Here is a 14,603-nt window from a genome sequence, read left to right on the forward strand (position 1 = left end):
TCTTTGGTTTTAGGGTTACTCCTTATGTTTGTATCCAAGGTATGCAAACCTTTTTTCTTTTTTTTTTTTAAAGGAAATGTTAGGTATGAAATTTTAATCTATCACATTTTCTATTTGCTCTTTTCCAAGGTGTAGCAAGGTATAATGGGCTAAGCCACAAATTCATCTTTGCCAACCACATAGGCAAAAGCCTCATGAAGTATAAATACAAAATTGAGAATAAATCCATTGCAGTATTGGAGAAGAGGGAAGAATGCCATTGTCAAATAAGACATTTTAGGTGTTTTATACTGGGTTGTTGGAGTCTCTGAGTTAAGAGACCTGTATCAGAATGACCGTGGAAAGACCAGCTTAGATTGGTCTTCTCAGTGGGGCCCAGACCTCATCTCTTACTCAGGTGGCAGAGCTTTCTGTGGGCTGGCTGTTTGGTATCTGAAGGGATTATGGAGACCAGTCCTGCGGAGCTCCTGTCCTCTGTTCACCGAGAACCAGAAAGTCAGCAGACTGACTTGGCCCTGCAGCTTGAGAAGTGAGTCAGCATGGCAGGCAACTTCAGATTGCCACATTCCACAGTTCAACACATACGTATTTTAAATTATTCTAGTAGCCAAATTGTAAAATGTCAAAAGAACCAGGTGAAATTAGTATCCCCTTACCATTTCAACATTTGGTTCTTTATCACACCAACTCATGGAAATCCTGTGTGTGTTGATCTTTGCAGCACATCTCAGTTCTAAGTTGCCACATTTCAAGTGCTCCTTGGTCTGGTGAGACTCAAGGCTGCCATATTGGACAGGGCTGGTCTAGACCGTTGTGGCAGCAGCAGCCGTGTTTGTAATGAAGTAAAGCAGTTTCCTGTCACTCTGTGCTGTGCATTTGCAGAACTGAAGAATCATTTAATTTCTGTACTTAGAAGGTGGAATTAGGGAGCTTCATAGAAACAGGGCTGCTGTTCAGCAGCCTCACATCTTGTCCAAGTGTTGTGATAGATTTGCATGCTGATCTCAGCCTTCATGGATTGTGTGCAGTCTGGGCTCATTCTGTCATCTCAAGTCATGTGGTATGGATTATTTTCAGAGGATAAGTAATACCTTATGCAGAAGTACTATATATTGAGGGAGCAAAAATACAAAGCTATACAGAAATGCTTGAATAGATGCTAGCATTGGTATTAATGTTTATGTCCATAAAATTGTTGGTATTGCATTTCAGCTTGGTATCATGTCCATACATCCTGTTTAATACAGGGTCAATGACTCATTATTAACAAATGGCCACCAACTGTTTCACATGATATTATTCCTTGTAATTAAAAAAAATTACTGTGTTTTGCTGGGACTGGGGTTTGAACTCAGGGCTTCAAGTTTGTAAAGTAGGCATTCTATTGCTTGAGCCTCACCTCTGATCCATTTTGCTCTGGTTATTTTGGAGCTGGGTGTCTCATAACCTATTTTCCTGGGCTGGCCTTGAACCAGGATCCTCCCATCTCAGCCTCCCAAGAAACTAGGATTAGAGGCATGAGTCACTAGCTCCTGGCTATATTTCATCAGTATTGATTAAGTGTCTAACTAAATACACATTATGTAACATCTAAGTGTGTTTATATTTAAGTATATGTATGTCTCACTTATTAATAGCAAAGCAAACACTGTGCCTGCGCATATGGGCACATCTAAATACGTCTATCTAAAATGTGAGTAGAGATGCTAATAAATGAGAAATAATATAGATAAGAAATGGAATATAAAACTTCATCATGAGAGGAAAAAATAAGCCAATTCGGTAAAAGAGAAAAGATTTTTAAAAACAAGTCAAATGAACAAAAGCTTAATAAAGAGAAATTTTAAAATTCAGGTAAAAGTTCAAACATTTCAGTGTCCACAGTAGATACAAAGAACTCTTTGGATAATAAAGTCCATAAATTGGGTAAGATTGTCAAGTGCAATCATAAAATGAAGCAGAAATGTTGAAAATAAATGAATAGAAAAAAAGTGCTAACAAAGAACAGAGCAAAAAGAGCAATCAGATAAAATGCATTCAGTTGAATAAAGCAGACTTTATGGTGAAGAGTTGCTTTCTTTTGCACCAGTCAGAAACTCTTACACATTAAGCTAAGAGCATGAAAATGTAAAACTCAACATTTTAAACTTACTAAAATACTAGCTAAAAGTTGAAAATATCAACAATACCCTGTGTTGGTAATGGTTTGGAGTGTACAGTAAGGTGCAGGCACACGTTGGGAGAGAGTGTATATAAGTCTAGTTTTTTTCTGGAAGACAGTTTAGAAATACCACCATAAGAAGGGGACTAAGGTAGAAAGGAGAAGAATGGGATGAATCAATTTGGGTTATAATACATACATACATGGAAATGTCACAAGGAAACTCTGTATAACTATCTTAAACAAACAAAAATATCTTTTTTCAAAAATGGAGGACAGGAAGGTAAAACCAGTCCTTTCTGGGGGTGGCACCAGTGGGAGTGGGGAGGATATAAGGAAATGGTGGAGGAGGGTGAATATGGTGGAGATATTATGTACTCATGTATGAAAATGGAAAAATGAGACCTGTTGAAACTATTCCAGGAATGGGGGAAGGGGGGACAAAGGAGAATGATGGAGAGGGTGAATTCAACTATGATATATTGTAAGAACTTTTGTAAATGTCACAATGAACCCCCCCAGTACAAAAATAATAAAAAAGAAATATCTACCCAAAATAATTCTAGTAGAAATATGCACCATATAAATCAGTTCACTGAAACATTTTAATATATAGACAGCCTAATATCTATCAGTAGAGAATAGTTAAATCTCTTCTTTTGGGTTCTAGGCAGTGTGGTCTGGAATTTGAACCCAAGGCCTACACCTTCAGCCACTCCTCCAGCCTTTGTGTGTGTGTGTGTGTGTGTGTGTGTGTGTGTGTGTGTGTGATTTTTTTTTTCGAGATAGGGTCTCATGAACTATTTGTCTGGGCTGGCTTTGAACCACAATCCTGAGCTTTGCCTCCTGAGTAGCTGGGATTACAGATGTGAGCCACCAGTGCCCAGTTTATACAGTTTTTTTTTTTAAAGGCAAGTAGATATTTATACATAAATGGGAAAGAGCTCTGAGCTCTAGTGTTCACTGAGAAAAGCAAGTTACACAATAATTCATATTTGAAATCACATTCACAATTTTATCTACATATGTAAGTTGTTCTTTTCTCCTTTTTTTCTCTTTGGTGGTGCTGAAATTTGAACTCAGGGCTTCATGCCTGCTAAGCAGGTACTCTACAATCTGAGCCATGCCTCCAGCCCTTTTGCTCTGGTTATTTTGGAGATAGGGTCCCGCTTTTTGCCCAAGCTGGCCTGGACCATGATCCTCCTATTTTAAAATTTCCAAAATAGCTGGGATGACAGGTGTGCATCATCAAGTCCAGTTTTTTTTTTTTTTTCTGTTGAGCTGTGGGTCTCATGAACTTTTTTGCCCGAGCTGGCCTCGAACCTCACTCAACCTCCTGATCTCAGCCTCCCAAGTAGATAGCATTATAGGTGTGAACTTACAGTCCTGCTGTAAGTTTTTAAAATGTGAAATAGCTCCAAAGGGATATGTCCACCTCTCTGGGGTAGAAAGTGGAAAATGATGGTGATTTCTGTTTTTGTCTTTATACACACAATATAGTTGTTACAATTATTTACAACAGCGATGTACCTTTTGTCATTTTTAAAAACTAAGTATTTTTAAAGTATTGAATATAAATTTCTTGAATAATTAAATAGTATATTTTTTAAAAATTTGAACCACTAGACTTGTTAGTAAGTAATGGAGAGGGATAAGGTGAGAATCAAAACCCGTATTATAAATTCCTCTTAGAAAACATTATGCATTCTATACTGAGAAAATGATGACCAAACAGAAAATGAAGCTTTCAAAAACAGGATAAAAGTCTGCATGTTTTGCACATATGCAAGATTGTATTCAGAAGTAAACCTCTCAGAATCAGAATCCATAGTATATAGTCATTCATCCAACTCCAAATTGAGTAAAGCTATCAAAATTGCTTTAAAAAGTAGCTAGGAAACAAATACAGATTTCTGTCTGCATCTTAAGAAACTGAATGCTGAGAAGCCCATCATACAAAGGAATCTTTGAGCAAGCAACATATATGCATAACATCACATCTGTGACTACAGAAGTGGATAAATTCTATTTCATCAGAGGTGGGGGACAGATAATTTTGTGCTCTCACATCTGGAAGCAATGTCCTGGCTATATACATGCTTCTGACCCAGAGGAACAATGCAACCTCATTGCATGATGAGCTTCTGGAGACATAATTTCACAAAATATAGAAAATTGCTGCAAAACGAGGGCATGATTGCAATTTAAGGGAAATGGTGCAGATAAATCTATTTTAATGGATACGCTTAGTAGATGCAAAATAAATATGTCACTACTTCATTATTTATTCCTCTCAGCTGTTCTAAATTAGAGTGGAAATTGCACACAATTGTACATGTAGAAATGGAAAAAAATGTGTCCTAAGCCATCTTAGTACTTTGGAAAACTTAATCCCAGGGTATAATTAATTTCAAAGCCTCTCTTACCCCCTCTTTCAGTTTCACTACATAATCTGCCATGCCATGTCAGACATGGCCTAGGTAATCAAGTTGCTCGCCACCAAGTGGAGTTCACATTCCCTTTGATCACGTGAGTCTCTTTTCATAGTAGAGTCAGTGATGTTAGCAAAAAACAAGTTGGCGAGACTAGAAAGACTGACCCACCTGGCATTGCTGCCAGGCAGAAAGAGTGATCGGTGAATGAGCCCATCCAGGTTCCCTTTAAAGGCTGTGACACCTTTCAACTTGGTTAAGTTTAGGTTTGTCAAGCAGTAATATTAAGGAAGACTTTTATTTCTTGCAGCCTATTAAGTAGATGGATTTTTAAAAAAGTAGAAATTAAAGTAAACTTTATTATTTAAGGGCCTCTTAACACTCTGGCCAAAGTGGATTCCTATGTCTCACAACTGTCATTCCAGCTACTTTGGAGGCTAAGATTGGGAGGATCAGAGATCCAGGCCAGCTCAGGCAAGTTCATGAGACCCTATCTCAACCCAAAAAGCTGAGGATAGTGGCATGTACTTGTCAATCCAGCTACTGTGGGAAGCATAAATGGGAGGATGAGAGTCTAGGCCTGCTTAGGGGGAAAAAAGCAAGATTCTGCAACAAAAAGAGCCAGAGCAAAAGGGCTGAAGGCATGACTAAAGTAGTAGAGCACCTGCCTAGCAAGTGTGAGACCCTGAGTTCAAGTCTCCATCACCCCAAAAAAAGTTTTTTAATGAGGTAGACTTTACAATAGCCTCCATAGTCCCTGACAGCTTGTTGTCATGCCTGTTCTTGAACATGTGGGTATTTGTAAACTGCTTCTAGTCCAAGGAATGTGGCCAAAATGATGGGACATTGAAGTCTTTGCTCCCATTTCCTGCATGAGGGCAGAAAATGTTTCTCTCTCCTTCTCTCCATCCTACCTCTTCCCTGTCTATACTTTATCTTGTTATGCTAAAATAAACCCTTGCTAAAACTTAAAAAAAAGAGAGATGGGATATTGTTACCAGAAGAAAATGATCCTGAAAATTACCTCGGTTCTTGTGTCCAGCAGGAGAATTCAAGCAAGACACAAAGATTCAATAAAAGTAACTGTTGTGTCCCTGGCATTCTTGGGGTGGGCAGAAGGTCCCGAGGCTAGCACTGAGACCAGAACCCCCGATTTATGACTGCTTGCCAAACTTCCCTGCTTGTTTCCCACTGATTTCTCTGCTTGCAAAACCTCAGGAACTTCTAGTCTCTCAACTAGCCAAGCATGTAAACCTGTTCCATCTGGTAATCACAGATAATCAGAGACCAGAAACTCTCTCCCTCCCCCATGGCTTGGCCCCTCCTATAAAGCCCACTACCCATTTCAGCCAAGCTGCTGCACTCTGAACCTGAGAGTGATAGCCCTGCGGTCTGGTTCCTAATAAATCTTTCTTTTTCACATGTGGCATGGTCTTTATTCGACAGTTCCTTATATCTGGTGCCGAACCTGGGAGAGGTTAACAGGACGCTCTGGCCTGGGGCTGGTCCCTTAGCCTTCGTGTCCTACCCTCTCCCAGACCCAGACTGCTGAATTGACCCCATGTGCCTCTGGACTGAAGATTTCAGACCTTACTGCCTTGCCGGTTTTCCCATCCATCATTAGCCTTTCTCTTCCACTGCTCTCAGCATGACCTACTCCTCTCCTCAGACTCGGTAAGTGTCATCCTTCTTGGGGCTGCCTGCTCTCTCTCAGTCTCAGAAGTCGCAGGTGCCATGCCAGGCACACCTCCTAACCCCGCTTGGGGCACCCCTCTGCTTAGCACAAGGACACCTGGCTAACCAGTTGGTCATTTTCTTCAGATGGCAACACAGGCTGGGGCACTGGTCCTTGGGAACTCATTCAGGTGACACTTCCCTCTCTCTCTCTCTCTCGCCCTCCCTCTCTGTTTTCCTTTCCTCCACCTAGGGGAGATCTTGACAGCCTCTCCAGTTTACTTTGACCAAATGGCAACCGGATGATTCTGCTCTGCTCTCCTTGCCTGAGTCACGTAAGGGAGGCTAGATCTTGACCTAGATCTATATTGACCTGAAGAGTAAACTCACCAAGGCATCTCTCTCTCTCTCTCTCTCTCTCTCTCTCTCTCTCTCTCTCTCTCTCTCTCCTTTTCTTCTACATTATGGGGACCACACATCCATGCCCCTGAGATGCCTTCTCTGCTCCCTCAGGAATCTTGGTCTCCAAGACAATATAAAACCAAGGTGACTGATCTATTACTGTAACACCATTTGGTCTCAATACAAGCTAGACAATCAATCACAATAGCCTGAAAATGTTACTTTTGATTTTCACACACTTCTAGATCTTGACAATTTCTGCCTCGCAATGGCAAGTGGTCTGAGATTCCATACATCCAAGCTTTTCTTTCTCTCCACTCTCAACCCTCCCTGCTCCAATCCTGTAATGCTGTTCATATCCTTCTTGCCAGTGACAAACCCCCCTCAAAGTCCAAAACTCCTCCTGACCCCTCTCCTGAGAACTCGTCTCTTACTTGTGACCTCACAGGCTCTGTCTGCCCACCTCCCAGCTCCTCCTGCCAGTCCTCTACATCAATCTTCTGGCGGCAGAAGACTGTTCAGCCCTGGGACCTTGGCCCCCTTCAAGATCACCTCGGAGGAGCCCAGGGTAACCATCCAAGTAGTAGGCAGGCCAATCTCATTCCTTCTGGACACAGGAGCCAGTTATTCAGTGCTGCCTAACTTTTCGGGTAAGCTTTATCCTTCACAGATCTCTGTGGGAGAGTGGACGGTGTCCTCCACTGGCCAAAAACTACTGGTCCACTTTTTTTTTTTAATTTAACAACAAAAATTCAGTGAAAAAGTTCTCTGAAAATCGTAACAGATAAAACACAAAAAAGAAGAAACAGAATCTGAATATCCTTTTGTCTAGTAAAGAAATCCAGTTTATTATTAAAGCCATCTCCAAAAGAAAATTCAAGTCCCAGAGAGTATAACCCAACATTTAAGGAATAAATAATGCCAACTGTACACAAATTTGTTTTTAACAGAGGAGAGAACACTTTCCAACTCATATCATAAAGCTACTATACACCGATACAAAAAGTTAGCAAAGACATTTAAGTGCTACAAACTAATAAACATAATTGAAAATATCCTTCATAAAACACTAGCAAAACAAAATATTCTTTTAAAGAAAGAGCCAATGAAGCATTTAGGATTAATCTGGCATAATCTTGGCAAACATATGTTTTTGTCTCTCTCTCAAGAAAGTGAATGATGAATGGTGAAAAATGCAAACAAATGACTGGACAGAGCCAGCCCACTTTCTTGTTACTTATCAGGTGTCCCATTTACACATTCATTCCTTATACTGCCCTCTTGCCCCACTCTGTTGTTGGAAAGGGATCTTCTCTCCAAACTTCATTTCACCTTCTCCTTTACAACCCCACTCACTACTCAAGACAAGTCCCATGTCCTTTTCCTAATGGTACTTACTAATTGCCCTCCCTCGTCAGCTCCAAACACTCTCCCTCTGCTTCCTGATATAGTAAACCCAATAGTCTGGGATATCTCCTCCCCTTCTGTGGCTTCCCACCACTCATCAATTAAAAAATATCTAAAAGACCCTAAATCTCACCCAAACAGGCCACAATATCCCATCTCCCTAACACATAGCGGGGGACTAAAGGCCCTCATTGACAAACTCCTAGCCAAGCAGATTCTTAAGCCCATCCACTCCCCATGTAACACCCTCCCATTCTACCTGTCCTAAAACCTGATGGCCTATACAGACTGGTTCAGGACCTGAGAGTTGTTAACTCAGCTGTGCTTCCCACCCATCCTGTGGTACCCAACCCATATACACTATTATCTCATATGCATTCAGACATCTCTGATTTTTCTATCCTTGATCTTAAGGATGTTTTCTTCACTATCCCATTTCACCCTGATTGTCACAGTCTCTTTGCATTTACGTGGGAGGACCCAGCCTTGGGGCTAGCACAACAGCTTACCTGGACAGTCCTTCCCCAGGGCTTCAAGGATAGCCCCACTTCTTTGGCCAGGCTGTGGCCCAGGACTTATCCTCACTTGACCTTCAACCCAGTACTCTGCTCCAGTATGGTGATGATCTCCTTCTCTGTAGCTCCACCCTCACCTACTCTCAGGACCACACTGCCTTACTACTCAACTTTCTAGCACAAAAGGGCTATCCAGTTTCACCTTCCAAGGCTCAGCTTTCCCTACCACAGGTTAAATAGCTAGGGGTCCTTCTAACATTGGCTTCCAGACAGAATACAGTAGACCAGAAGGCCCACATCAGGTCATTGATGGTCCCCTCTAATAAAGGGGAAGTACTTTCCTTCTTGGGTCTGGCTGGCCATCTCAGAACATGGACTCCCAGTTTTGCTCTCTTGGCCCAGCCTCTCTATGAGGCTGCAAGGGGCCCTCTAACTGAGCCCCTTGACTCAGCCAAACCCAATAAAACTCCCTTTCTTAAACTTCAACAAGCCCTCCTTCATGCCCCTGCTCTCTCTTTCCCAAACTTAGATGACCCTTTGAAGCTATACATCACTGAGAGAAGAGTAATGGCATTGGGAGTGTTAGGAAGGTGAAGGGTCCCACATTTGCCCCTTATCCAAATAGCCTACTTATCCAAATAGCTTGACCCTGTTGTTAAGGGCTGGCAGCCTTGCCTGTGTGCTTTGGCTGTGGCAGCCCTATTAACTCAGGAATCCTCCAAACTCACTTTTGGGAAGCCCACCACTGTCCTGTCCCCCCACTGCTGACTGACCTCTTGTCTCAACAACAACCTGTCTCCCTCAAGACTACAACTCTTCCACTTCACTTTTATAGAAAACCTGATGTTAGTTTACAAGCCTGCCCTCCCCTTAATCCTGCCACCTTACTTCCTGATGTCACACCCCTGAAACACTTTTGCCTGAAATCCTTAGAGACCCTAACTTACTGTCAACCCCATCTGTCAAGCTCACCTCTGCCCACCCCAGATATTTCTTGGTTTATAGATGGTAGTTTCTCACTGGATTCCACATGCAGGAGGCATGCAGGCTATGCCATAGTGTCCCTCACAAATGTTATTGAGTCCAGTCCTCTCTCATGGGGTACCACCTCTCAAAAGGCAGAACTGATTGCTCTAACCAGAGCCCTTACCTTAGCTCAGGGTAAGACAGCCAACATCTTTACTGACTCTAAATGTGCTTACCACATACACCATCATGTTGCTCTCTGGGAGGAAAGGGGCTTTCTTACCACAAAGGGCACACCCATCACCAATGAGTCTCTAATTCTTAAACTACTAAAAGCCTCTTACCACAAAAGTAGTAGTAATCCACTGCAAGGAACACCGACCAGAAACTACAGAGACTGCCCAGGGCAATGCCTTTGCTGACAGAGAGGCAAAAAGGGCTAGTGCACAGACTCCCCTCACAGCACTTTTTATAACTACTCCTAAGATAAACCCTACTTATATATCAGAAGAGCAAAATAGACTTATAAATCTAGGAGTCATGCCAGGTTCACAAGGATGGTTCCTTTTAAGTGGAAAATATGTTCTCCTCAATACACAAGCAGAGGGGGTTCTAAGAGCCATTCACAAAACCCTTCATATTGGTGCTGAGCCCCTCCTCCGCTTTCTTCAACCTTAATTCTTTCATCCTTCTCTCTCATCTCTCATAAAAAAGATTACCCAAGAGTGCCCCACCTGTGCCCAGATTTCCCCTCAGGGTGACCTGAGACCACCCCCTTCCATCTCTGCTCACCAGCTCTGGGGCTCCATACCAGGGGAACACTGGCAGATTGATTTTATCCATATGCCAGCTCATAAAAAACTTAAGTATTTATTAACCTTGGTTGACACCTTTTCTGGATGGGTTGAGGCTTTTCCTACTACAGGTGAGTCAGCAGACATAGTATCTACCCACTTAATCAATGACATTATCCTTGCTTTGGATTGCCTCAGACTTTGCAATCTGATAATGATTCAGCTTTCATCTCAAAAGTGACCCAAATTGTCTTGTCTACTCTAGGAGTGGCCTGGAACCTGCATATCCCTTACCACCCTCAATCATTGGGAAAAGTGGAGAGAATAAATGGAATAATAAAAAACCATCTAAAAGAGCTCTCCATTGAGCTCCACTTACCCTGGACTCAGCTCTTGCCCTTAGCTTTGGCCCACATCAGGGCCACCCCCTAAAGCCCTTCCTTCTTGAGCCCCTTTGAAATAATATATGGCCACCCATTTCTCTTAGGAAACTTGCTTCCAACAGACCCTGCTCCTTTGGCTGACTATCTGCCTTACCTTAATCTTCTCATGGAATTTCTCAGAGAGCATACAGACCAGATCCTGCCACACCCCTCAGAGGGCCCTATAACAATTTCTGTTAAACCAGGGGATCTTGTTCTCCTCAAGGATCTTCGACCCTCTCCATTGGGACCTTGGTGAACCGGACCTCATCTGGTCATCCTCACAACACCCACTGCTGTCCAGCTCAATGGGATCCCCCAGTGGCAGCACCTATCAAGGATAAAACATTGCCTACCAACTTCAGACTCTTCCACTACAACAAAGGATGAGTATTCTTGCATACCGCTGGGCCCCAGCTACACCTCTCCTGCAAACTCTCTCCCTCTTCCTCTTCTACATAAATTCTCAGTTCTCAGCTGACTCTCAATTTTCTGCCATAGGCGAATTTACCAACAATTGGCTTTGTCTGCAAATGAAGCCTTGGAAAAACCATCAGCCTCCACTTGTGGGGACCTCACAAATTCCAAATTCCAGCCTAACCCCCCTTAATGATGCCCCCACTCAGCAGGAAGTAGCTAGATCAATCAGTGCCCATAATACCAACAAAAGGCTGAAATGTTTGGTCCCTGGCATTCTTGGGGCAGGTGGAATGTCCTGAGGCTAGCACTGAAACCAGATCCCCTAATTTATGACTGCTTGCCAAACTCCCCTGCTTGTTTCCCTGCTTATTTCTCTGCTTGCAAAACCTCAGGAACTTCCAGTCTTTCAACTATCCAGGCATGTCAACCTGTTCCATCTGGTGATCACAGATAATCGGAGACCAGAGACTCTCTCCCTCCCCCATGGCTTGGCCCCTCCTGTAAAGCCCACTACCCATTTCAGCCAAGCTGCTGCACTCTGAACCTGAGAGTGACAGCCCTGCGGTCTGGTTCCTAATAAATCTTTCTTTCCACACGTGGTGTGGTCTTTATTCGGCAGTTCCTTACAGTAACCATAAAGTTTATTAAGAGAGGAACAGGGAGAGAAATGAGAGAGAGAAGCATTTCCTGTTCCCTGATGCAGGAAATGGGAGCAAACACTCAAAGTGGTGGTCCCCAACTCCTAGTCTTATACTGGAGAGTTGGGGGAACACACATGGTCAAAGATAATGGGTCTGGGTGGCTGAGGTTGCTGACAAAATAAGGGGGGTCACCCTTCCAAATCACACCCAATCACACCCAAACCCATCCAATTCACAGAGACAACAGATGTACTTTAGAACTTCCTTCTGCTAGACATGACTATTCTCCACCCATCCAAGGATCCTTGCAGCTCATTAACATCTCAAAGAGGAAAGCAGAAGCAGGTAGCTCCTCTTTGTCTCTCTGTTCCTATAACTTTAGGATCTAAAAGATGGGAGGAAGCTAGCTGCTCTGGCTCTCCTTGTTCTAGTGTCAGAGTTTGGCCTTTTAAATATTGATTAAAATAATATAATTTCCCTGTCTCCTCTGTAGCAGTCTCATAACATAAATCAGTCCAATGACATCTTAGGAATGTGAAAGCCCCTGCAACCTGGGAGAAGCTGAGGAACCAGCTTGGCCAGAGGATCAGGAAGCACAGGAGGCCTGTGCACATCAAGAATGGACCTATAGGACTCCACTATGAACTGTTCTGTAGGTGAGGGTAAAAGCCTTACACACACACACACACACACACACACACACACACATATATATATGTGTGTGTGTGTGTGTGTGTGTGTGTGTGTGTGTATCCCCCACACCAGCACTCAGAGGGCATCTGGCTTCTGGACCCCACTGTGCCTCTCTCCACTCAGCCTTTCTCTATCAAAATTTCTTTCCTGTCTGTAACTCTGGTGCTCTAGCCTCTTATTCTTAAGAGTGTTCTGAGAGCAAGAACCCTTTAGTGCTTCCATGGATTCCCATGAAATCTTGCTCCCATGACACCTCTTATGGCCACCGCTTATGTCTAGCTGCTACCTGTCAATATCACTTCCACAATAATGTTATTTGAGACTCAGTCTTGAGAAGATCCATTCTCACTTTCCTGCTGAACTTGAAAGTGTTATGTGCCAGGGTCAAGGGTCCTTGCCTTCACAGGCCAGAGAACTGGCTTGTGAGGCAGCTGAATGATGAGCCAAAGCCTGTATATAAAGTAGGATTTATTAGAGAGAAAGGAAAGACTACAGCTAGAGAAGAGTGGTGGAGCCCGGAAGCTGGTAGCTCGCCGCTCAGGTGAAGGCTGGGGTTTTTATGGGGGTTTTTATGGACATTCTAACCTGGATTAGGTGGGTTTTTCTCATTCTCAATTCTGCCACCACCTTCAGGAGGTTTAAGTGGAGTCTTTTCAGAGGATCATTCAGAAGAATGTTCAGCTCAGCTGATGCTGCAATCTGAGAGCCCAGTTCAGCGAGGTCTGTACTCTGGCTAGAAAGCCAAGTTATTTCGAGTTAATAAATCTGTGGAAATTTGTTCTGCAACACCATGAAACTGGAGTTTTTGACCAAAGGCCCAATCTCCTGAGATTCCATATGCCAGGTCTGGCCATCTGCCAAATAAACACGAAATAAAGAGGCATGGTGAAGGCAGAGAAAGGAGGTTTATTACACAGCTCAGGACATGCCACAAGAAGAGGCAGAGTAAGCATTCATCTCATCTTCAGCCATCTTCAGGGTACAGACATGAGCTATAGGTTTAAGTAGACAAAGAACTGGGAGCAGGGGACAAAGGTGTGCATAGTTAAACAGTCCCAGTCATAGGTGTGTTCAAGGCTGACCATTGTCTCATCTTTGTTTTGAGAGAGATTCCAGAGTTACTATCTGAAACCAGACAAGTGGTCCATCCAAAAGAAAGTCTACTGTTGGGGGATAGGTTCTGTCTCTTGTCTTCCTGGAATCCAAGGTGATTGCAAAGAGACTGAAAGAGAATGGCTTAGAGCAAAGGTAGATAAAAATTGAGGCAGGGATGCCAACCTTCTCCTGTTTTTAGTTAATTTGTGGGCCCAAGAAGGAGTCAGTGCTTTTCAGCAAAAGCAGTGTTTTAGCACCTCTAAACTCCAGTTTCAACTAGACAACTAACACCTGTTTTGGTATCTGGAAGCAGATGGGGGTTGTCACCAATACCAACAAATGTGGGAGTGGCTTTGAAAGCAGGCCATGGTGGGAGGCTGGGTGAATTTTGGAATATAATAAACAAACATCAACAGACTGCTATTATTATGAGGGATCTGGCACTACCAGAGAGGGTGGTAAAGGAAGGGAGGAATGTGTTATTAGAACCTAAAAGAAGAAGAATCCTGTTAGAATAGAATGGCAGAAAGTGGAGTGAAATTGTCTCTTAAGGTTACAAAAAGCAGAGCTTGTACATGACAAAATTTGTACTTCCTTAAAGGGATTTCCAAGCAGGTGTTGAAGGTACTGCCTGGTTTCTTGTTGTGTATAATAAAATGCAAGAGGAGAAAAAAGAACTGTTACATAGAACAGAACCAGAACTGACTGGGTGATGTTGAAAAACTTTCAGCCTCTCCAAATGGCAAAGATGTTATAATTAAGAGATTGATTGTCAGGAAAAGGGCCAATGCAAAACTATGCAACCTTTTGTCAAAACCTCAGAAGGACTGAAAGATTTGAATATTTTCTTATACAAAAGACACTTTGGTGCTTCACAGATCTTCACAATGAAGCAGAGAGACTTTGGAAAACTAAAGTCAGTGTGTCACCAGAGGATGGAGGAGGGGCTCCCACAGCTCCCACAGCTTCCCAGTTTCCACA

This window comes from Castor canadensis, chromosome 2 (assembly GCF_047511655.1).
Source record: "Castor canadensis chromosome 2, mCasCan1.hap1v2, whole genome shotgun sequence".
Lineage (NCBI taxonomy): Eukaryota > Metazoa > Chordata > Mammalia > Rodentia > Castoridae > Castor > Castor canadensis.